This window comes from Syngnathoides biaculeatus, chromosome 23, assembly GCF_019802595.1.
Source record: "Syngnathoides biaculeatus isolate LvHL_M chromosome 23, ASM1980259v1, whole genome shotgun sequence".
Taxonomy (NCBI): Eukaryota; Metazoa; Chordata; class Actinopteri; order Syngnathiformes; family Syngnathidae; genus Syngnathoides; species Syngnathoides biaculeatus.
Window position 1 is genome coordinate 13,691,490 of NC_084662.1, and position 26,225 is coordinate 13,717,714.

The following is a 26,225-nucleotide window of genomic DNA, read 5'->3' on the forward strand; positions in this document are numbered from 1 at the left end:
GGTTTATCATCAGGAAAAACTACAAAAAAATGCTTTAAAAAGTCCAATTTTTTTAGGCATGGAACGTATTATTTCTTTTTCCATTCATTGTAATGGGAAACATCGATTCGGTTTTCGAACAAATCACTTCTCAAAGCGTTTTCTGGAACAGATTGTGGTGGAGAACAGAGGCATCACTGACTACAAATTACTCAGAAAGCTGTCATCTTTTCCTTTTCGAGCAAATGCATGAGCAATTTCCTAAATGAATCAAATCTGACATTCATGTGACATTTATGGGATTGTTTTATTCAGGGGCGCGCTAACACTAATGAAGCGTTGAAGGAACAAGATGTAAAAACCTGACCTTCAAATTTTTAATTCATCAGAAAGGCACTTTAGCGTATCGTGCCGATCATGTGACTTTTCTATACTGAACTTGCATCACAGGCCTAATGGTTGATTAATATCAGTAGAGTAGTCAAGGTAGTGCAAGTCTCTTTTGCAGAAATGTCACAACTTATCAAAAATGAACACATAGCATTTTATAATAGTGTTAAATTTTAAGATACGGGTTTGCTACTCTAGGCTTTGCTCACACTTTACATTGTAAGCCAGGTCATATTTTGGCAACTTTTTTCCCCCCTCTGTATTCCATCCATTCATCCATCCAATTTCTGAGCGGCTTATCCTCACATGGGTCGAGGGAACGCTGGAGCCTATCCCAGCTATCTTCTGGTTGCCAGCCAATCGCAGGGCATGTAGAAACAAGCAACGATTCGCAATCGCAATCACACCTAATGGCAATTTAGAGTCTCCAATTAATGTTTTGGGGATGTGGGAGGAAACCAGAGTCCCCGGAGAAAACCCACACAGGGATGGGGAGAACACGCAAACTCGACACGGGTGAGGCCAGGATTTAAACCCCAGTTCACAGAACTTTACGGCTAACCCTCTAACTAGTCACTCCACCGTGCCACCTTTTCTGTATTCTAAGTTTTCTCACGGTCTATCATGGTATTCATGACAGTTCGTGGGTGGAAGGGGCTGACGGGTTTGGAGGCAGCAAGGCAGACTCGGGTTCAATTTGCGGTCTGCCACAGATGCCAGTAATTTCCGCGCCGCTGTCACATTCGGATGAGGAGCGTCACGTTTCTCTCGTCCAGATCGAGGCCTGACGTATTTTTCACATTCTGTCAAGACTTTCTACGAATTCAACAAAGGCGCCAGCCGGCGTTGGTTACGACAGAGTCGAATGAATCTCCCTTGCAGGGCCTGGCTTGAAAACCCCTTCCCAGACTCGCGCACACCATGTCAGGGAACAAAAGAACGCAATGTAAACGGCCGTAAACTCTCGCACGGCAAGAAAATTGAAGGTGATGTAACGGTTACCAGTGCGCTGTCGCATACACCAATTACGCCAGAATCCGGCAAAAAAAAAAGCTGTAAAATGCTGAGGGAATACATATGCTTCTCATTCCATGACAAAACCGCCTACAATTTTCCCCCACACTATAATATAATGTCACGTTTTGCTACATTCCCTCGGCTGAATGGGTTTCTAACTCACACCGTGGCTGGCGTGCCGTATAAAATCTGGCCGGGCATGCACGGCAATCACGCGGTGTCGCGTTTTCCCGTCCCGTCCCCAGAACTTTGTAAGGTGCATCCTGTTTTGTCCCCGGTGGCTTGAATTGCGATTGCCTCATCCGCCCTCAGAGCGCTTTTTAACCACCTCGGTGAGTGAATTCTTTAATTGTTTTGGTTTCTTCAGATGTGTTTCGATATTAAAAAAAAAAAAATCAATCCAGAGCATTGTGGGATCTTCTATCCCGAGGCGGAAATCTGTGCAAAGTGTAAAGCATCCTTTTATCGATCCCGAAATATGTCATCATGTTCGGAGGCTATTTAGCCACTACGAGCGGGCCCGGGGCTGATCTATTATTAATGTTTTTGGCAGGCCATTATGTTTGCTTCATTAAGCATGAGATCGCCTGGCGAGGAGCAGCATCAAGGTGCATTTGTGTGCTTCACAGATGGGATTTTAGCTTCCTACTGGTTAGTCAGTGCATGCCAAACATGCACGTATGAACAATAACACAGAAGACGTCGTTTGAAATCCATTGCAGTGATTTTCCCGTTCATTTCGGGTTTTGCATTCCAAACCCACAGAGACATTTTTTTTAATCCATAAACTAGTTCAAGCCTTAAAATATTCCTCACCCATTTTAATTCCATTGAAAGTAATTTAAAGACTATTTTTCAACACACAAAAAGTACATGGCTCTGTTTAACAGAAATATCCAGGACATAGCCAGACCGCAATCGGTAAGTAGTGGGGGATTGCTGTATTTTATTTTTATATATTAACATTAAAAGTGAAACGTTTTCTCCAATGTGGAAGATAATTGTAGAGGGGTGTGAGAACAGCCGTGTAAGCTACATTTGCCTTATCTACGTTATTGCCCTGGGGGGTTGGGGGTGTCAGGAGGTGAGGAAAAATGGCGTCACATTGCGCAATCTTATTTGCATAGATTTGATCAGGTTGTTGATTGTTGCCTGTGAAACGTCGATCCACGTCTCTTCAATGGCTGTGCAAAGTTGCTGGATAGAGACTGTTTTCGACCACGTGACTACATCCGGGGCACCTGGCCATGTTGGATGGGTTCACGTAATGCTTTTGCATAGAGACCGGAGTTACACAAATGTTCGTACGAGACGCATGATGGCTAAAAAGACTTTGGAAAGTTATCGGGGCTCATTAGATGTTGTTTCAAGAAACCGTTACGACAAGAAGTGTGCTTTGATCGACAATATCGACCCATGTGCCTTGGAGAAACAAATGGAGCACACAAATGTGGGCGTCGGTGTCATGATCTTGCCGCTCCAGGCCGGGCTGTGCCGGTGTCCGCGGTTGCTCTGATTGGGAGGTGCACACCTGCGCCTCATGCAGCCTGATTATGCTGTGTATTTATATGACCCCGATGACGACTGGCCGGCGCCAGTTCGTTGAGCTTCATGTCCCGTTCCAGCACTCTCATATCCCTGATCGACAACCTGTGTGTACCGACCTTTGCCCGTTCTCCGACCAACCTTGTAAGCCTGACTCCTTTGATATTTCTGCCTGCCTTGATCGTTCTCCTGTGTACCGACTCCTGCCTGCCCGCTCACCTGCTCTCTTCGCCCGACGTCCCAACTACCGCTGCTGCGCCGGACTGCCTGCTCGATCCCCGACCTCGGCATATAATAAACGTTTCTCCTTGAACTACCTTGCATCGTCCGATTCCTGCATTTGGGTCCTACCCCCGTTCCGATGGACTTGACAGTCGGTAGCCTATCCAGACGTTGTCAACTATCTCCTCTTCTCGACAAGTGACAAAGACCAACGAAAGAATTTCAAAGGTCTGGAGGCCTACAACCAATTCATCAATGGCTGGGTTCGTCTTGCTGCGGTATCCATTGTTAGCAATCTGTGTCTCCACACTGCTAAGGTTGGTGTACCGCGTGATCATAGTCAGCATTGTATTAAATTATGTTGATTATACCAATGAAAGAGTTGTAATTATTATTTTCGGTTTTGTTACTGAGAGGGAAAGAGAGATTTGACCGGGACAAGTCCCAAGTGGAGCCCGCACCTTTTTCCCCACTTCCACGGCTACATTTTTAACTCAACTCACAAAACAGCTAGCGGTGCGGTAACTTGTTTTTGCAAACTTATTATAATGAAACAGAAAATACAGATTTTTGAGACATGCATTGCATTCACACAGGGGTATTATGTAGGCCCTCAGCCCTAAAGAATACTTGTCCTTCACAGAACTGAGTTATTGCTAAGTAGGTGTGAAATTCTAAAAGGTATCCAATACCTACCAAGAACAAAATGCTCCGAGCAAACGCTGATATAAGGGAATGACTTGGCTGCTAGATCGGCTCTGCGAATACGAGACGGCCACAGTCGTCGCCGTTTGGTTGCCAACTGCTCCGTTTTCTTGATCACAGCTAGCAGTCGTCAGAAAGACGCGTTACAACGCCCACTTTGGTTTGAGCAACGGATGACATAGCAGTGCACCCCCATTCATACTTCTTTCCCTTTCGGCTTGTCCCGTTAGGGGTCGACACAGCGTGTCATCCTAGATGTACGCATATTTGTTTGGCACAACTTTATGCCGGATGCCCTCTGCGTCTAGCCGGGGAGAGAAGCTTACAGCACCTGGTATTCCCAGGCGGTCTCCCATCCAAGTACTAACCGGGTTCCAAACCCGCTTAGCTTACGAGATCGGGCGTTCTCAGGGCAGCATGGCCGTAAGCCGCCACCATTCATACGCCTTTCTGAAATGATCCCTGCTTAGTTACGTGCGTTTACGTGAATTCACCAAAACCAAGATGGCGACTGCATTCGCAACCTGAAGCTATGTGACGTCAGTCAAGCGGTCTATTGGGAAGTACTTGAACATGGGGTCACAGTATGCACCTCCCTGCCATAAGTTTTATAATCAATCACACATGATTTGTGTTGTCTGTGCCCCATCGGAAGAAAAATGTAAAAATTATACATTCATGTCAGAGAGGATTGGAGTGGCCTACCAAAGTTTTTCCACATAAAAGTGAACACTTGGTTAGGTGGGAGAATTGCTAGTTGAAAATGAGCACATTTGGTAGATGATGTAACATACCGGTATTCATCAAATCAGGAAAAAGTACAAAAAATAAAAACTGTGCTGGTCTGGTACACATTCTGCTGAACACACTGTGTGGCTCTTTCGCACGAAAACTATCTTGGCGGCGAGACCGTGTTAATTAGGTGAGCTGCAAACAGGCGGCGAGAGGGCGACAGACGGGCGGAGAACGACAGCCACTCGACGACGCCTTCTGCCAGCCAAGCGACTTCCTGGCAGACTTGGGCCGAGGGTCACGGCGAGCGGTCGCACCGTCCAGAGTCTGTCTTTTTTACTTTCGTGCACGTTCTTGTGGCAGACAGCTCCAAAACCGGTGTATGTGTGTGAGTGCAATGAGGATGAAGAGTATTAGTCCGCTCCCCGCTGCTAGAGTTGTGAGTGTGAGCTGCCAGCGGAGAGGGGGTAATTATAGGACCTGTTGTGTTGAAGGGAAGGCAGGCCACCAAGGACGGATTAGGACCATCAGGCCCTCCTATTACCCCCAGTCTCCTTGTTTCTTCATCTTTTATCCACCTGACCGATGATTCAAATAACACACTGATCCAGAATCATAAATGTTACTAAAAAAACGCCCCTGAATACACTAGTCACAATCGACGTTCCCTCTAATTTTTTTGACGCGTCTGAGCAAACACGCTAAGCCCGTGAGCGCTCCCTTTGAACACCGTGAGCAACATCAGGCGTATGCACTATGGTCAGATTAAAAATTACATGCCTCATTCAAAGATTAAGATTAAAGCATTGACATCATCAGAAAGTTTTAATAAATTTATTTGTTTTTGCAAACTTGCAATGAAAATGTCAAATGAAAAAAAAGATACATTGCTAACCAAGCCAACTATGGACTGTAAATTTGAAATGTCGCCTCCAATTTTGTTTCATTTATTTATTTTTAACGCACAATGATATCCCTGTCTGTTTTTCTTGGTGTAAAACTGAATTATTGCTTTCAGAATATCTTTTGCAATGCATGTTGAAAGCTGAATGATGCTACCAAACAGTTTTAAGGTTGTTATGAGGTTACCTATTTTTAAAATACTGAATTAGCTTTTTGTGCACTGTATTGTCTGTGCTTTCATCCTCGACCAGGCTGCGGCAAGGTGGAATTTTTAAATTATACACCATTTCATCCTGTACTTTCTACTTTATGGCTTCAGACCAGACTTTTTTATTTAAAAAAATTAAATAAAATAAGAGAATCTCATCCAGTGTTATTATTGTCATTATTGTTTTTAACATACGCCAAAATTTATTAAAGCAACAGCATTTCTTTTTTTTTTTTTTTTGCTTTTTTTTTTTTGCTTTTGCCATTATTATCTAGAGTAAAGATAAGCAGCATGTCTAACTCGACTTTGCTCTACGTTGCCCAGACTGTTTCCAACTAAAGCACTGGTGGTGGGTGGTGTTTGTAATTATGAGTGTACCCCTTTAAGAGCGGGGAGGTGGGCTGTGTCAGGTAAACAAGGAAGTAGAGCGTGTGGCCAAGCAGCAGCTATTTAGAGACCGCATGCTGCAGTGTTAAAAAGGCTGTGGTTCACTGCGCTGGATCGGTTTTCGTGTGCGCTACAAGTGCGCAGGTGCACAGCTTTGAGGGAACATTGGTCACAATTTAAAAAAATAAATAAATAATGCCCACCACAGACAATTTCAGAATATATTGATCTAAAATGTGCACTTGCAGGGTGATATAGTAAACATGAGGATGTGTTGCAGCTCCTCCCTCTGTCTGTCTCCAGTGAAATGTCCCTGGGGGACCATGCAAGAGCCCTAACAGCGACCTCCAGTTATCAGGTTAAAAGCCTGTGCCTACACATAGTATGTGCTCACGCCCACATGGACGCGAGCACGCGCACACAAATGCTATTGTTCACTGAAAGGAGAGCCCTTTGATGGCTCCATTATGAAGTCGGCGCAGGCAAATTATCTTTTTTTTTTTTCAAGGGTGACTACCGTCTGTCTTCCTCTCGGCCCTTCTTTCATCCCCCTCCACGCCTGCAGGCATCACTCATTCACATCAGGTATAACATTTCCACTTGAATACCAAAATCCTTGCTGTCTTTCGCTTTAGTTGATGAATCGCGAATCGCTTCTCCTCTCGTCTTCCTTCCCTGTGCAGCTTTTTTGAGGATATTATTGATTGGAAGAGGCAGACTGTGAAAAAAAAAAAAAAAAACAACAACCAAAAACTCGTATTAGTCTGGAGAAAGTTGTAGGGTCTGTGGCAGGGTTGAGGGTATAAAAAGGAAAATAGGAATAATAGTGAGCGAGAGCATGACCGAGGTTTCGCTTGGTGGTTTGTTTGATCATGGAAGAGCAGTAGTTATCTGGGGGCAGCCCCCACCCCCACCCTACCCCATACACCGGCCTCGCCACCCCCAGTCATCAGGGCCGATTGGTCCAAATGGATACCAGAACACCTCATAGTGGCTCGCAGTACAGTAAGCGCCTTATATCCCTCAATAGAGCCGTAACACAACCCAGACTCACGCAGTCACACAAACACACACACACACACTTTGGAAGGTGTATGAGCACAAAAAAAATATATAAGCTAGTTTTCAATTCAGATGTCAAAAAAGTGTTTGCGGCCTGCAGTTTTTTTTCATGGAAACTGGGTCAAAATGGCTCTTTGAGCAATAAAGGTGACCAACCCCTGCTCTAGATTACATTTTTAAAAATGTTCTACTTTTAGTTCATTTTAGTTGTGTCATCCCATACAAAGTGCTGGGAATAGGCACTGTTATGATTGTTTTAAAACAGTCTGCATATGAATCTAAATAAAATAACATCTGTTTAGTCTGAAACGGGCCGCCGACCCGGTCGTAGCTCGCGGTCCAGTCGGTTGTAGATTTCCTCTCATGTCGTCTGGACGCAAAAGCGCACATTACATAATCTGTTGTATGACTCATACATTTTAAATTTGAAACCCATGTATACGTTGAAATAAAGTAGTACCAGCAAGAGATCCGATTGTGAATCTCTTTAAAGTGACACCGCCAACTACAGACCAGGCATGCATATGACAACAGTTCTGCAATTTGGACAGATTTGTGTCCACAAGATACTTTTATAAAGTGCAAGAAATAGTTTACATGGTCAGAAAAACATTTAATGTGTCAAATGAATGTGACAAAGCAGTGTTGAGGATTTTTTTTGCTAGTGTGTGTGAGGGGGTAAAGGGGGAGGGGGTCATCAAAGGGCATTGGACAAGACACCAGAGCGGCAGGGATTGAAGCATCCCCACAGCGGTGTAGCGGCATGCGACCAGACAGCAAACAAAACACTCACACCCCCAGAAAAAAAAATAATACATGAAGAGAGAGCGAATCGTGCCTCTTCTTTGTGCCCGTAGCCCGGGCAACCCTGGCACCAAGCAGTACCCCATCCTGCCTGGCGCCCCCTCCCCATCAGCAGGCTCCTTTCGGTTCTTTCCAGCAGCATGTCAAGTTCACCACCACCCCCGCAAGCTGCTTCCCAGCAGGCTCTTGACTGGAATTGGCGCGGCCCAGAGGCTAAAGGCGGGCGGGGGGGCTTTCGTGCTGCAGTACCACCCCAAAGTGGGTTTAGCCTGTGTGGGGTACATCTCAATCAGCAGGGGCACAGCCCAAAACGCCCCCCACCCCCTTTCTCCATTGCCGCACCACCATAGCGCCACCTCTCACTGGCACGGACGCCTCCACGGCCTCCCACCGACTGGCGGCGCATGAGGCAGGGGGTCTTCACCCCCCCCCCCCCCACTCCAAATGTCTTTTCATTTCCCTTACTGTCCTGAAGTGAATGCGGTGAATCACGCTTTCGGAGCCTCTCTGTGAAAATGAGGAGAGAGGAAACAATGCCAGGCTTGAATAAACACTTTGACAAGCAGGCGGCAGGCGAGGAGGACAGACGGCGCGGGGACTTAACGGGGATGGTGATGGCTTTATACGAGCGAGTGGAAGAAAGTGTTCCTTCTCTCACACGTCGATGTCTCTCGCCCCTTCTGGTTGCTTCTCCCCTGCTGTCGAGGACACAGGCGAGGAGAGGCAGGAAGGAACTAGTGCGACTAAGATTGGAGGATGAGAGGAACACGAGTGGGGACATTATCGCAGCAGGGGGGGGCGAGGGCGAGAGCGGCGAAGCCTCGGCCCATCTCCTCTCATTACTATTTCATCCCTCGCTTGTTCCGTCTGCCCCGTTTCCGCTCCTCACTTCTTCAACCCTCCTTTAGTCATCACTGGTCAAGGTCAGGATGAGTTTGGCATCAGGTTTGACACCTGGGTCAAACAAACACTAGCTCAGTATATTGAACTCTAATACTTCTTGGGTTTGTCGCAATAGATTACTGGTGGAAAGAAAAATCATCACGTTCATATTATGGGTTGGGCGAATATTCTAACAGTCATCTACCGTCCCAATCGCACAAAATACGGTACCTACTTTAAAACCAGAAGTCAAAGAAACTGATTGGTTGTCGAGCCGCAAGGAATCAATGCATCCATCAAGGTTGCATACAAACGTCCTCATTTTCCCCACTTCTGATAATTCCATGTCATGAAGAGACAACGTTTAATAAGGATTAACGTCTGTGAAAGAAGTGAAGAAACTGGTCCAAGCGGGGTGGAAAAGTTGGCGGAAGGTGTCTGGTGTTCTATGTGACAGAAGAGTCCCCGCTAGCATGAAGGGCAAAGTTTATAAAACAGTGGTGAGGCCGGCCATGATGTACAGATTGGAGACGGTGGCACTGAAGAAACAACAGGATGCAGAACTGGAGTTGGCAGAAATGAAGATGTTGAGGTTCTCGCTTGGAGTGAGCAGGTTGGATAGGATTAGAAATAAGCTCATTAGAGGGACAGCCAAAGTTGGGTGGATGACTTCAAATACTTGGGCTCGACGGTGAAACTGGTAAGGAAGTGAAGAAACGGGTCCAAGCAGGTCTGAACAGTTGGTGGAAGGTGTCTGGTGTTCTATGCGACAGAAGAGTCTTTGCTAGGATGAAGGGCAAAGTTTATGAAACAGTGGTGAGGCCGGTGAGATGGTGGCACTGAAGAAACAACAGGAAGCAGAACTGGAGGTAGCAGAAATGAAGATGTTGAGGTTCTCAGTCGGAGCAAACAGGTTGGATAGGATTAGAAATGAGCGCTTTAGAGGGAAAATAATTAAAATGGGCAGACAATATAAAACCAGGCTTCATCTCTTTTGAACATCTCAAGCTGAATATGGGAACACAAAATGTCTGCCAAAATATATACAGTATAATGTTCGTGAATTTAATCATTTACTGAAGTCTCCAGAGGACAAACTTCAGCCACCTACAGTCCAATGAAAAGTATTTTATTTTAATAGTACTGCATAGCCTTCAGTTTCTTTTTCTTGTCGTCTTTGTTCAACGTCTTGGCATGTTCTGATTCCTAAAATGAGTCATCAAGAGGATTGTCGGCGCGACGTTAATACTAACCCGAAGATTTGTAGGCGCCACAATGGTCAACATAAATCCAAGACGGCATTCGATTGCACTGAAAAATAAAGATACGATAGCATGCGTGCGAGCTCGCAAAACAACTGCTGTTTTTTTGGGCCACGACTGCGAAGGTTGAAGGGTTTAATTTTTCTGCATGAGTAGCAAAACAGCATTCTCAATTCACTTTACACTCATCCCATCTTTCCACCCACTCACTACTCGGCCCCCTTAGCACATGCAGGCAGCAGCTCGTACCCCTTTTTGCTAGGCTATTGCTTCCCCAGGGTGTCTGACACTGACCCACTTTCCCCTCCTCAGCCCAAACAATTCACTCCCCCACCCAGAAAAAAAATGGTTGATGTCTGGTTTCCAGTCTAGAAGCTCCGTAGATGTGTCAGAATTTATGTAGCAACAAACCAAGACTGTGTACAATGCTACCAGGGCAATTTTATGCAATAATATTTGGACTATGCGTGATACCTTTGTAGGAGAACATTAGAAAATATACACAACGTGATAACTGGCATGCAGAAGTACTCTTTGTCTGCAAGCCGGCCTGTTTATGGAGGCGCTCTGACCTCGGGCAAATTTGAGGCTCTTTTGTCAATAAAGCGGTGCTTGCAACCTGGATTCCATCTTTCGGTCGCCCTCGGGTGAACGCTGTCACTGTGACTGTCAACTGTCGCCACAGGCCTGAACGCCGCCTGTTCAAAGCGGACATGTCAGCAGATTTCCGGAGCCTACGTGTCACTGCGCGAGAGAGCCCTCGTCAGCCTGTCCGCGCTCAGTGTGACGTACGCAAAGTGTAAAAGAGAAAAAAAAAAAAAAAAAAAAAAAACGCTGCGTCGGGACATTCTGTAGTGCGGACGCTCACAGGGTCTTTGGTGGGTTGACAAGTTTAACATGCACTATTGCTAACGTGGCTTCTTTACAGTAACGATTAAAGCGCAACAATGTACAGTAAATTACTGGGCAACACTTTCTTTACTGTCATGATGTTTAAATAATATCAAAAACATGCATTGTCACAATTTTAACAAGTTCTATTTATCTTAATGTCTGTGAAATGCTTAACAAATACCCCAACAATCAAGAATCACATGACATTTTTACCAACTGATGTACATGTTTAAATTCAGTACTTTTTTTTTTTTTTAGGATGTCAAATCCACGTGAGTGTGTGGATGTGAGCCGTAGTCGACAGCAGCTGCTTTGCAAGAATGCTCATTGTTTTCATGTCTTTAACTGTCCACAAGACCTTCAGAACAGAAATTCTTCGGACAATTTAGCATTTTTCACATCCCTGGAAACAAAGGATAGAGCTCGTGCATGTGACGTCACCATTTTCACGGCGCCATTTTGCCTGTCAAAAAGAGCTGGTCGACAGTGTGGGGGACATTGAACCGGAGCAGAATATTCACAATACTCAAGACTTGTTGTGGTGTTGGTTGTCACAACAGACGAGATAGATATTAAGAGAGATCATTCAATGCAAAACCATCTTAAAAGACCAGAAAAGATCGATGGATTTCGGCAACGAAACGTGATGGATGGTGTCCAACCGAATACATACGATTGTGTAGTGATCGCTTCATTTCAGGTAGGAATTATTCTTCTCAATCTCAAATTACCAAGAAGTATTTATAATGCCAAATTGGCTCATTTAGAACAATGGGTATTAACAAAAAAAACGTCTGTCACAGAGGTTAAGTGTGGTCGCAATACGCTTCCGTATACGACTCCATCCTCTTTTTCATAGTTAATGAATGTGAGTTTGTTTAAAACCATGGGTCGTTTATTTAAATATTGGTATTTGTATTGAATACTAGCTGAAAAGATCGATGGATTCCGGCAAAGGTTAACATGTCGCCGAGCGCACATTCACGAGCCGTCAAAACCGTCACAATGTGGGATTTATTGCTGATTGAGAACAGTTACAGCAAGAAAGTATTTTTATCCGTCCAGACTTTGATATGCTTTCAAACTTTTCCACATAAATCTCGACGACTTACTCACCTGATCCATGTGTAGATCCAGTTGTCCAAGATAAAGTGGAAGCGAATTGACAGTCCAATTTCTTACATCGACTTCGGCATTAAATACGGGTCCTCTATACCAAGTTTATGTATTTTTTCCACGTACCGTCATTTATTTTGTCTTTCTAAATGTCTGACGGTATCGGACAAGACTCCGGGCGTCGTGCTACAAGACATAATTCACTACCGTCTCCAACTGACTTAGCATTGAGCAATGCATCGCTTGACTGACAATATGGCGGTGTAAACAAAAGTCATGTGATTTTATGACGTGGCTGCATGAGCTCTATAGCCCTCCGTGTGCCAAGTCGATCTAGTGCTTTTCTGATAATACAATGTGATTTGGGTTTTTTTTTTTAAATGCTTTGCAACGGGTTTATGCCTTCATTTCTGCTATGACACCCGGAGGAATAAATCTTCAAATATCATCACACTATCAAGTAGGAGAAGTCAAGTTGTCACAAGCCCCGTGCAAATGTTGTAGAATCTGCCAGTCACAAAGAAATTTCACACACTCCCCCTCGCCCCCTTCCAGGCAATATCTCCCTACGCAGCCTGTTAACAGCCCCTGAGGTAGTTGTGGGTATTCTGCCTGCTTGCAGTACTGGCCTCCACCAGAGGAACACGGCTTGGCGCTCCCCACGACGCTTCGCAGCCAAAACGCAAAAGAACGTTCTGCCAGCTCGTCTACCTAAGATCTTCTCAAACACTTTGAATTCCTCCTTAACTCGCACAACAATTTCTCCTTCTGGGAAGCTCTCCGCCTCGTCCCCCCGCTGCTTTGCGATGCGTCCACAAACGCTCTATTGTTCTTTTTTTTTTTTTTTTGTTTTTTTATTTAGGTGTGTAAACTGCACAATGCACCTTTGTTGACACTTGAGCGTCCGTAAGGAAACAACTCGACACCAAGGGTGCAAGTGACGACTTAATAGAGACGTGCTAAACACATGCAGTGTGTGTGGGGGGGTTTAACAATAAATCCAAAATGTATTTACGGAAGGAAGTTTTCAAGAGTTGAACCTTTGATGACTATTTGGAAATTGACCAACATAGCAGGCGAAAAATATAACTCGCGACATCACAAAGCTTTAAAATCATGTGCGTTTGGCTTTTTGTTGAGCAGCCACAATGAAAACCGCAAATAGACAACATACGCTAACGTCACCAAAGCACGCCGCTCGTAGTTAGTTTTGTTGTTTTTACAGTAAACAATGGTTCACTTATTTCAACGGGTGACGAGTGAAAAGACAATTATGTGCCTGAGGCCCGACTCATTGCATGACTGCTTGATCATTGAAGTTAAGACTAGTATACTAATTTAACGTAACAGTCTTAACTTTTTGTCATTTATGACAGCTAAGAATGTTAATCTCTCTGTGACGACAAACTGTCTTCCACATTTTACACACCACAATTGTTAACAACCTGGTCAAATTTGAATGATTAAAAATCTTTATATAAAATGAGGCTTCAAAATCATGATAAAAAAAAAAACGTTTACATATAACTACAGCTTTGTGCTGTGAAAATGAATCCACGTAAAGCCTCCGGTGGATGGGACAGACCAACAACGGTTTACAACGAGGCGCTCTAAAGCAGTCACATCAACCTAAAGCGCCAGTCGAAACAACAAGGCACTCTTAATGTGCCACAACTCGCTCTCATGTCAGAATCCCACCCCCACCCCCATTTCCACGTTCTCTCTATGATGTGTGCGGACTCACAGCTGACAATGAGGCACTCTAAAGCTGCCAAGCCTGTAAAACAGGGGTTCTCAATGCGTCGATCGCGACTGGTCCGCCACACTCTTTTTCCTAGTTTACTTTACACCCCCCCCCCCAACTTTTAAAGATGTACAATCATAATTACAAATGTTACAGTACTTACGCAGCACATCAATATGCTATATTATGACAGCGTCCACCACCGCTGCTTTAGTGAGCAACAGAGTCTGGGCAACGTAGAGCAAAGACGAGCTAGACATGCTGCTTAAGTTTACTTTCAATATTAATGGAGAAAGTTTAAAAAGAAATGCTTTGGTTTAAAGATGCAATAACTGTCGGAGTATGTGAATAATTGAAGAAAAAGTGGTTAAACTGGACGATATTTTCTCTTTGCAAAGTGGGAAAGGGTCTGATCTCAAGCCAAAGTAGAAAGTCCAGGATGAGATGGTGGGTATTTTTTAAAATACCATCTTGGCACATCCTGATCCAGGATGAAAGCACAGACAATAGAGTGCACAAAAACATAACCTTAAAACGGTTTAGGAACATCACCATCATCAGTCCCACCCCCGTCGTCGGTAGGTCGCGAGAGGCTGGCTGCTTGAAAAGTAGATCTTGGGGTAAACCCTATGTCTGGGACCCCCTGCTGTAGACAATCCAAAGGGAAGATGCATATTTGGGGTGTAGGCGTGGCTCGCTATCTAACTGCAAGTCACAACTGGTAAACATTGATGTAAAGAAAGACGTTTTATGTTTTTACATGGTGGGAAAGAGACGATTCATGCCAGACTTCAAAGTTCGTTGTGTTGCGCCATTTATAGCCCGGCCTCAAAACATCAAGACAACAGACAACACTTTCACTTCACCCCTATGGACAATTTAAATTCTTCAATGAGGCTACCATGCATGTTGTTTTCACATGGGGAAAAAAACACAACATGCAAACTCCACCCAGGAAGGCGTAACCTGAAATACATTTTTGCCAGTGAACGGAAAAATCTGACGTTTTGAGACAGGACCCATAACCGGTACAGGATGTTCAAGAAATGTTTCGCCGCAGGGTGTTTTAAACTATAAAATCAATCAACTCTTCCAACCTTGGGGAAAAAAAAACAAAACGGCTTTGGGCTCTGGTCCACCCCCATCATCATTCTGTCACTCAACCCAAGCGAGCGCCTCCCACCCACCGAGGAGCGCATTCATACCAACCCGATTTCTGCCACCCTCGCAGTTTCACTCTCAATCATCTTTTCACTCTCCAGCGCCATGCTTGCAGCTCCACCCAGAAGGGGGACAATCCTTATCGGGGGGGAGAAGAGATCAGACTTCCGATCAGTGGAGTGTGACGCCTGGAAGTTGGCGGCTGCAGGTGTGACTGAGTCACGGCGCTCCTCCTCGTCCCTCATCGCCCGCAGGAGGGCAACGTTTGGCGATGAGGCTAATCGGCTTAGCGCACTCAGCGACACCGGCGTATCGCACCTACTGGGCTGTCGCCGTTTTTTTTTTGGGGGGGTACGCATAGTACAAGAAGCCCTCTCACAGCTTGACTTGACACCGCTGGCAGGAAGCCGCCATGTATGAATACTTTGTTACTGTACTTATGGAGATTTTGTAAGTATCTGTACTTTTACTATTAAGTTTCTGGCAACTTTTACACCCTACATGGGAAAACAGATACATGTGCTTTTTACTACTACTTTGTGGAGACCATTAAACTTTTTTTTTTAACCATTTCAATTTCCAGATTATTGGGGTGTCCCTAAAACAGTCCCTAGTGACCCACTTCGGCCTACGCGTGAGTCGCTCCTCCGCCACAATCCAAGACGTTGAGAGCCTTTGTCTGAATTAGCGGGAATCTGGCCGACAATCAGTTAGCTAGCTAGCTATGCTGACCCTCCAAAATGCATCTTTCCTTTGGGTTGTCTGTTGAGATGGTCGCTTTAGAGTGCCTCGTTGTGGGCCCGAAGTACGTGCTAGCTCCAAATCAGGTATTATTGTTTATCTATGTTGTGTATGATTAATTTTAACGTTACATTTACGAGTCTGTCAAATATATGTACTTCTACTTCAAAAGAGCATGCGAGCACTTTTGCAATCTTTGCTTTTCACACACAACCGGTACAGAAACAAGACCGCAAAGTCATGAGAGCAGCAAAAACATAATTTGCCCGGAAGGGCCGTGAGAACGAAAAGGTTCTCACTTAACGATGACTTCAAGTATGCAAAATGGGATACGAACAATTGCTCAAGTCTTCCATCGGGCCCTCCTCTCCGCACCTCATTGTGCTCGAGGAGCATCAATCACTCCGATGTCACTTTGCTCAGATTTGAACCGGCGCGAGACAAAAGTGTTGAGAAACACCTCGGTTATCTGTCGCTTTTAGGAAAACATGAGGTACTTTTGCAGTGCGATTTATACCTCGCTTCAGTTTCATGCACCTATGTAGCGCCAATAGCTCCAGCCAGAGGAAGGCCAGCAAGGCGTCCCTTCTGCCCTGAACACTATCCAAAGACCTGACCTACATTTACATTACAATAATGCATTTTTTTTTTCCACAAAATTGTACTTATCTATTCAATTCTTTTCATTTCTTGGGATTTCCCCTGGCTCCTAGTTGTGAATAAAGTGTCTTCACTACACTGTAAAAGTACCGTATTTTCCGCACTATAAGGCGCACCGCATTATAAGGCACATCTTCAATGAATGGTCTATTTGAAAACTTTTTTTCCATATATAACACGCACCACATGATAAGGCGCATAGAATAGAGGCTACAGTAAGGACTGGGTTTACATTATGCATCCATTAGATGCAGCTGCGCTAAAGGCTCCATATTGACCCATGTATAAGGCGCACCCGATTATAAGGCGCACTGTCAGCTTTTGACAAAATTAAAAGGCTTTTAGCTGCGCCTTATAGTGCGGAAAATTTGGTTATCGGACTGTCTGACAGAGTTCAAATTTACTTGGAGGGCCTGATAGGTCGCCCACAATGACGTCAGCATTTTTATGTTCTCTCACTGGTTTGTCAGAACAAGCCACGTTGAACTCGTAAATCACGTCTGTAGCCATCGGCTAAATACATTTAATAATCAGCATCTGTGGTGAACGTGATGTATTTTCTTCCCATAAATTCCCCCGGCTCATTTAACGTGGGACAGTTGTGTGTTGTTGGACTGCGATTTAGTATAGTATTGATGATTTTTATAATTGCGTGGATTATATTGGTTCACAGTTATTTCAGTTCACAACTTGATGGCTTCTTGGTGTCCTGGTTATGATGTTTTACACACGCACACAAAACCTACATACCATCCTCAGCATTGGCAAGCACCAGCCCATCCAGCCCGTTTCCTTTCTCAACTGCGTGATCAATCACGTCATTCCAATGGTTCTTATTACAGGCTAGCCCCCTCCAGGTCAGGAGGCGGGAGTGTTTATAGCAGTGCATACGGGCGCCTCGGAAACTTCACATCCTCTGCTAGAGGAAGACACGCTCGCACAGGTGGGATTTATTATCATTTTCTTCTCCTTTTAAAAAAAAAAAAAAAAAAGGAGGGAAAGTCAAACAGTTTTGCTCTGTGAAGAATCTCCTGATGAAAGGCGCTCAAATGCGTTCGATGGCGCCATCAAAGGAAGCCACCATTTCACATACGATAATTAACTCACATCGTAAAGCCCACAATCGTTGGGGATACTTTCTTGAAAAGCAATACATCGTGAACTATGTTTTCATAGCATGATGTTTAATAGTGAATTTTTTTAACCTCTCCATGTCAAATCCTCAAGTGTATCATTTTTTGAACTGGCGATGTGGGAAAATATGTATTTCAGGTAACATTTCAGGATTTCGGCCCTTTTACTTTGTCGCGGTTGGGATCATTTGCGTGTGGTAAGCCCCTTTGTCTCAAAGTCCCGAGGTGCAGAGTCCAAATTGCAGGATGTCATTCACGCGTGAGTTTTCTCTGGGTTAATCAAAAACTCTAAATTGCCAGTAGGCGGATAATGCCAGTGTGAACGGTTGGCCGTCTATTTGCGCCCCGGGCGGCCGAGATCGGCTCCAGCTCATCCGTGATACCATAAATCTGTTGCAAAACTCCAAACTATTTCCATGGAAATGAGAAGAGTCGAAGTTGACATCAAGGTGCAAGACAGCCAAACACAATAAACACTTCCTTGCTAGCGATAATCACAAAAGCACCCTTATATTTGCACTCTTGTATTTCCTAACGATGCCCTTTACTCTCAGGTGTGCTCTTCCCCTCCGATGTAGATAAGAACATCTAAACACACACTCCGAAGGCAGTCAATCTTCAGCACGCATAACTTTTAAGCAAAACTATTTCCTTTCAGCTCTCCAGGTAATTGTAGCTACCCGCACGCACTTCCAGCGCGCTGCACCATTTATCACATGCGTGTCAGTTGACGAGGTACGCCAATTCTTCTCATTCAAAGGCAACCTTAAGAAGTATTCTCGTGTTGCAGCTGCTCAGAGAGCGTTAAAAGAAAAGGAGGAAGAGCCCTGATGAGTCGTTTTCAGTCACGATGCCACCGCCGTGCAGGTGAGCTGCCGCCGCTGCTGCTTCTTGGGAATGCAGGCCGTCATGCAGGCGCATTCAGCTCCTGCAGACTGTGGCCCGTCCGGGATGGGAGTGATTTATGCGAGCGAGGAGCATCTTTTCATTTACATTGCAGCACTCCAGCACCGTGGCTGGTGAGGAAACCTGCATGCAGGCCTGCTTATGGCTCGCTTACGGGCTGTGGTGGCAAAAGTACTCACATTATGCTTTTAAGTAGACATACTGTAACTTAAATATAAATATATGCAGTTAGCCCCCACTATTCGCGAGGGATAGGTACTGGGCCGGACCGCCAGTCGTAAAAAAAAAAAACAGCTGATCATTCACACCCATTATTGCACTGGAGTGGCAGTGTTTTTTTTTTTGTTTTTTTTTTTTTTCAAACTCAAAACATTCTTAAATAAACGTGAATTAAAAAAAATGTGGTGCCTTGAAATATGGATAACCTGATTTGATTCTAAATTTGAGCAAAAATTATTTCAACGGAGCACTGTATGCTAGCTGTGAGCTCAGTTCAGATCACCTCACAACAAGCAGCAGTTTGGCACAATTTTGAACCAAGCAGATTCAAGCTGTTTAATGCGAGTCTGAGTTCAGGTCTGTAGTGATTTTGTGCGCAAGGAACCACCGCTCTCTTTACATCGTATTATCTGTGGAGGATGAAAAAGGTGAGACTACTTTAGGACTAGCAAGAAAAACAAGACGAGCAAAGACCCCTGAAAAATGTACTTAACTATGGAAACAAAGTATTTGTACCAAACTATGTTACTTCCCACCACCGGTGTTTCGTAAGTGGCTGGCCACCACTCCTTACAGCGATTGTCACTGGATTCCTGAAGACCGACTTGCCTCCAGTCGTGAACAATGACCCCGGTATGTGGGTCGGGGAACCAGTATTGACTTGTTTAGTCAACATACAGTAGAAGACTCTCCCAAAGTATACACGTGGGCATGTACGCTAATCTCCATGTAAAAGGAACACACAACGCACAACCAACACACACGGCATGCAGCCATTTCCGCGGGGTTCACCTATTTTTGGCGTCCTGCCCGGGTGACGCCATGACCCACAAACCCTGACCTATACGCAGCGTGACCTCCGTGGTCCAATAATGGAGACAGGAAGGTATTAGGAGCGCGGCAGCGGGCGGAGAGGTTTGAAGGGGCCCGAGGGGTCAAGCCCAAAATGATGCGTCTGGAGGTGGGGGGGGGGGGTGAGAAGGGGGCCGCTGTGTTCCGCCGTCGCACAATAAGGCCTCAGTCACTGGACGAGATGTTGACCAATTGATTCCAAGGTAATTGTTACCATAACGAGTTGGTGTGGAGAGCCGTCAGTCAGTTTGCAAACCTATTTTGGTACACGAATGAAGACCACAGCTCAGTGGACGTTTACGAGGGCTTCTTGTCTAGAAACAGGAAAGACTAATCTAATCCTTGGTTAAAATGAGCGTTATTTAAAGCCTGGGGTCTGGGTTTGAATCCAAACTGAAGCCTTGCCGTTTGCATGTTTGCGTGCGGTTTCTCCGCCAGGTGCTCCAGCTTCTTCCCTAGTGCCAAAAATTGACAACTAAATTGCCCATTGGCATGCGTGTGATTGGACGTTTGCCTAAACGGATTCAGGGATGTTTTAGATAAGACGAGGAACAGACAGAAAATCCTCCCGTTGTTTGATTCGGTATTTATCCACCCAACCTTTCATACAAACAAACAAAATTACCTGCAAAATGAATTCAAAATGCAAAGATGTTGACCTGTAGGAGTCGATTTATATATAGAAAATTGCTTTCTGCGCATGTTAAATGTATTCAAAGTCTAATCACTGCGGCATTATTTCAAAAGCTTCCTCACGCGTGACGCAAATCAATGAAACCGCTCGCCCGCTCCGCCATAGAATTGTTTTCTGACTGGGTCTTTATTTATTGTTGGCAATATATTCAGCCCTGTTGGTGGCACATTTATTTAAAGAACGAGTGTTCTGGGTAGTGATAAGAAACTCATCTGGGTGTTCAGGGAGCCCCGTGGTGGGCGCGAGGGGGTTTTGCGCTCCCTCAGCTGGGTGCATACACAACCGGGGGGCAAAGACACACACACATAGACAATACACTGAGGTCGGATCAGAGTCGATCAGACGACAAATAATATCAGGGCCTGTTCGCACGAAAAAGCTAGACCAATTGTGTGTGTGTGTGTGTGTGTTGATAGACTAGGTCAGTGAACATGTCAACATCAATAGTAGGGGGTTGTATAGTGCACTAGTTCTCCCCCAGGGGGGCTACATGGCTGACTAGAGAGGGTCTGCTTCTTGACTTTTACAAACAAGTTTTTAATCACTGTGATTTATGAGCGGTTTAGATTCTCCAAAATCGCCGTTTTCCGTTTCAGAAACAATCCAAAGCTATCGTAATAGATGTATTGTGACAAGCGTGCGAAAGGGCGCCGCACCGAGCCAAATCCCGTCTCATCTGTTTCACCGCGGCCCTCTTTGTCCGGTGCTGGAATGCGGTGAGATTCCCAGATTTCCTGCTGATTAATCCAGGTGAGTGACGGGGATGACACGGTCTTATCCCGACGATTCCCGGCAGGCCCTTGGAAGTCTGGCTCCATCAAAGCGATCTGAACTTCCCAGCGCGATTATTAAACTTCAATCCTGAAACATAACTAACTACCATCTCACTCTCTTGATTGGGGGTGAAATTGTACAAGAGTATAGAAAGAAATAAGAGGGAACGAAAAACTGATTCAGGTAGGAATACCGCTGCCATGTGTTAACTACAAAATAAAGTGAATAAAAAGTGCTGCACTTCAGCGGTTTTGTGACGGACATTCGGAATGGATCTCGCGACGAGGCTCGAGCAACTTCCCAGCTTGTCCGAGCAGACTTCATCCTCCATTTCGCTGTCATTAATTTGCAGTCAGCTAACGTAATGTTGTCATCTGTGATTACCTCGTTGTACCGCCACACGGCTGTGATGCTGTCGACTCTACCTGCCCGGATGTTAAACGTCAGCCTGCATTAAGTAGTATTGATGTGTTAATATCGAAGCATTTTTCGACAGACATGCCGTACCAGCACCCGTGCAGACATTAGCAACGACACAGACGCTTCCTAGCTGTAATTAATAATCCCACTTAAAACAGTCTTTATTCTGTACTTACAGTATCTAGTAGCCAACGCACTGCAGCTGCAGCATCTGTTTCTTCAGGGAAAGTGGATTTGAAAAGCTGATCTCTAGCAAATTACAACTGAAAGCTCATTGGAGGGCATCACATTAGCCTACATTTCTACCATATGTTCCGAGGTAAAAGCGGTAATGTTCAAAAACATACTCCTGTAGATGGACCAAACACATTTTAACGACAAAGTGTAACACACATCCACAATAAAGCTGTGCTTTTCACACTGTCAACAAAATATTGTGTCTGAACAGATATAAGATCCATGTTAGACACCCTTGCAAAGATGTTTATCTGCCCCAATGTTTTGTTTTTTTTTTGTGTTAGTGTCAAGATACTTACATTTTTTAAAAATACATCCGTAGTCTTTCATTCCTTGAGGCTTATATTATTGTTAAATACCATAATTTTCAGGCTACAAGCCGCGACATCCCCCCCCCCACGCTTTCAACCATGCTGTTTATGCAGTGATGCCGCTAATTTTTGTATTTTTTTCTAATGGCCGCAAGGGGGCACTCGAGCAGAGAAGGTAAGAAAAGACCAGTGGAATATGTGTGCCGAGGAAGTGACTTTTACCGGCCCTGATAGTGCTGCGCTAACGTTCGCGTTGTACTACTGTGTTGCTGCTGCAAAACTGGTGTGTCTCGGTGATATTTACCAGTAAGTTTTATTTTAACCGCCTCTGTTGGCACGGCGCGAGTGTTAGCAATAGCGTTAGTGCTAGCTTTAGTGCCCTGCAAGCATTAGCACTCGCGTTAGTGCGGCAATAGCATGATCGCTAGTGTCAGTAGAGAATAAAGACTGTTTTAAGCGGCATTATTGGTTATCGCTAGGAAGCGTCTGTATCGTTGCTAATGTCTGCATGGGTGCTGATACGGTATGTTTGTCAAAAAAATGCTTTGATATTAACACATCAGTGCTACTTAATGCAGGCTGACGTTCAAATTCTGCGCAGGCGAAGTAGAAACCATCTAAGCTGTGTGGCGGTACCACAGGGTAATCACGGATGACAACATTAAGTTAGCGTTAAACTGTGTACTGTCTTCATAAATATCTCATGTTTCAATGCGGGTTTCAATGTGGGCACTTGCGTTTTTTTACACAGCTGTGACGTATGTATGTACCAAACGGTATTTCCTTTACAAATGTACTCGGTGAGGCTTGTAAGCAGGTGTGCTCTGTAGGCCGGGAATTATGGTACATATCAAGGCAAAAACATGCGACATACTCCGTAACGACTACAGAATTTTTGCATGTGTAACTAAAATATAACGTGCATGAGTAACACCCCTTGCCGATACTTCTAAATAATGCAATAAAACTGGAGCTCGTACTTTGATGCTCACTAAAATGCGGTCTCGTAAGGTAGACATCATGCTTCACGGAGTTTTGAAATACTGTTCACGCGTTATGATTTCATAAAGGGGTTTTAAAATGACGACGATCTGTGCTCATGGAGACCGTGACTAGAATAACATTCACAGAATTTTGCATGATATTTGGAAATGATCTTCAACTACATTACCATTGCTTCTACTTCATGTCCTTTTTCTCCAAGGTTGAAATGTCGCTGAGTGCCTGCATAGCTGCAATTGCATATTCATACTCTCTGATTCTTTTCTTTTTAATAACCACGAGAAAGCAAATTACTTTTTTTCAGGGTCTTGTGTGTGTGTGTGATGTTCTCATGAATGTGTGTTTTTGGTGCATTTCGACTAATAAATGAATGCATGTGAGGAAACGCAACAAGTGCCACTTCCCGTCTTCTGGTACGGTCTGTGTGGGGGTCACGGCTTTGCTGCGGAGGCATTCCACCTTTTTTAGCCTTCAAGGTACTCCGGATGCCCATAGAAGAGGCGCCACCGCGCAGCCCACAGGTTGAGTGCTCCCTTGACCTCAAGAACTAATGGAAAAAAAAAATAAAAAATCTCCCCCATCCATACACTATTACTTATAGAAAAGCCTCCTCCCGCCTCCTATTGGTCTTTACTAGCCTGCCTCCTTCTTCAGCAGGCCTCCCGCTGCGATCCGCTTGGCTCCTTTGATCTGGCCCGGCGCTCTAATTAGAAGGAAGTGAAGTGTAGGCCAGTGAGGTCACCATTACTCGCGACCCCTCTCATCGACCACTCCAAATGTCGTTAGGGAGCGAGACGTTCTCACGGCGTTGAACCGCCGGGCAAGGGGGATCTGGATCACGTTAGGGACTCCCGTAAAAATCAGGCACAATTTACATCTAATTTGAGCCACTGGAGGGGTCAACGTGCGGCGACTCGTTAGTGTCCGACCGGGCGGAGACTACGCTGTCACACCCAACTGACAGAAACCTCGTTAAGGCCGCACGGACGGCTTAAGGGTTAGGAGTTCATCATAAACAGAACAACCGGGACAATTTGTCATAAAGGCGGTATCGAGAAATAAAGGTCGATCGTGAAAAGAACTTCAGGGCCTGGGAACCAACCTGGCAGATGGACAACCATGAAAGCCAAGTTGGACTTAAAAGTTTGAGACTTGTCATAAAATGCAGTGATTGGACTCATTTAGTGGATAAAAGTGATGAAACAACAGGACTACTGCTTTTGATCATGGCTATAAAGTAGCAGGGGCTTTACTGTGTGTGTGTTGAGGGATAATGTGTCATTACCTGAGCGATGTGAGTCACCAGAACAGGCCAGCGCACATAAAACCAACAGACATCAGGAAAAAATGAAGCCTAATCACATTTTGACTCTTGCTTGTTAGGGGGGCATTTCCTGTCCCAGACTGATCCAATCTCGCAAAGCCGGCTGAATCCCAGACACTACGGGACTCCGGGGTTGGGAAGCAATGAAGCGTTGGCTGCTTGCGAACGGAACGTAACCCAACCGCTGCACCGGGCCCGGAACCGCTTCTGTAGTACTGTGCCTCGTCATCCTGGAGAACTGAACTTCCAAGTTCAGTCTACCATCGATAAATGAATTGGTGCCAGTGTTCCGGGCCGCAGTTTCTACGAGAAATGTTTGGCTGATGTTGGTCGCAATCAAGGCGGTCGACATGATTTGGAGGAAAGTAGCATTTACCATGTACAGGCGGGCGGATATTTTAGGCATTTGGACCATTTTTTAGCTGAACATAAACCAAGCAGGGTAAAGAAAGTCATCAAAAATTGAGTCATACAAAAACTAGGACATGAAAACTGAGTTTGCACTTCATATGTAATGATTTGATGAAGCAATTATACATTTGTATGGTTCCACAGTCATATAATAACCGCCGTTTGAGGGAAAGCATAACGACAATGTGGCCCGGAACAAAAATGATTTGACATCCCTGTGACAGCGTTTTGTTTTTTGACCCAAATGTAGCCAAGCTTGGATGCTCTCTTTGTAAGATAAGACTTGTTTTGCCAGCCTACCCCACAGCCCAGACATACGAACAAGATGGGAGACTGCTCTCTCACATGCATTAAATAGCCAATGATTCTTCCTCTTCTTTTTCTTTCGCCTTGTCCCGAATAAGAGTCGCCACAGCGTGTCATCTTTTTCCATCTCAGCCTATCTCGTGCATCTTCCTCACTAACACCCACAGTCCCTCACAAGATCCATCAATCTTTTCTTTGGTCTTCCTCTCGCTCTTTTGCCTGGCAGCTCCATCCACAGCAACCTTTTACCAATATACTCACTCTCTCGTCTCTGGACATGTCCAAACCATCGAAGTCTGCTCTCACAAACCTTGTCTCCAAAACATCCACCTTTGGCTGTCCCTCTAATGAGCTAATTTCTAATCCGATCCAACCTGCTCACTCCGAGCAAGAACTTCAACATCTTCATTTCTGCCACCTCCAGTTCTGCTTCCTGTTGTCTCTTCAGTGCCACCGTCTCTAATCCGCACATCATGGCCGGCCTCACCACTGTTTTACAGACTTTACCCTTCATCCTAGCGGAGACTCTTCTGTCACATAGAACACCAGACACCTTCCGCCAACTCTCCCCCCGTTTCTTCACTTGCTGACGGCCTCTTTGCAGACTTCCGGACCGGTTTTCTTCATCTCTTCATCAATTTTGGAAGGTCGTACAGTTCTTGGCTCTGATGTTGCAGATGCACTTTTAGCTTGTGCTGTAAAAATGTGACTTCAAAAATGTCAGGAAAAGTATACTAGAACATCTGAACATCATTTGGGGTACATCAGAGGGATTCAAAACGGTCGGTAAGTGCTAACTTTCCGTTGAACACATTTGAATGAGATTGTAATTCCCAACATAGCCACAAACCAGTTATAAGTTAGTATCTTTGTGCAACTATCATCTCATTATTTATCTATACTTTTTACACTGCAACCCTTTTATTTTATTTTTTTCCAGTTGTGTTCTACTGGTTATAGCTCACATTCATGGAAAAAAAAAAACTTTTGGAATTATTTAAATTGATCACATTTTTTCTTATATCACAAAAACAAACAGGTACCCGTTTTCTTTTGGACAATTTATTACAAAATATTTTGATGGAGATTTGTCAATACATGTAGAAAAATATGTAGCGTAACAAACTGAAGTGTCATAGTTGATGGAAAAGAGGCTTAAGGGGATTCATCCAAGGAAGGGGGGCGTATTGATTTAAGGTAACACATCAAAGCTGAGGGATGT

At 44.7% G+C, this 26,225-nt stretch overlaps 1 protein-coding gene and 1 pseudogene across 2 annotated transcripts in view; both read right to left on the reverse strand.

Annotated features, from left to right (window-relative positions):
• LOC133496231 (protein eva-1 homolog A) overlaps positions 1-26,225 on the reverse strand; it is a 295,444-nt gene that overhangs the window by 227,638 nt on the left and 41,581 nt on the right. The gene's annotated exons all lie outside the window — the stretch shown is intronic.
• Positions 4,178-4,287, reverse strand: LOC133497067 (5S ribosomal RNA; annotated as a pseudogene).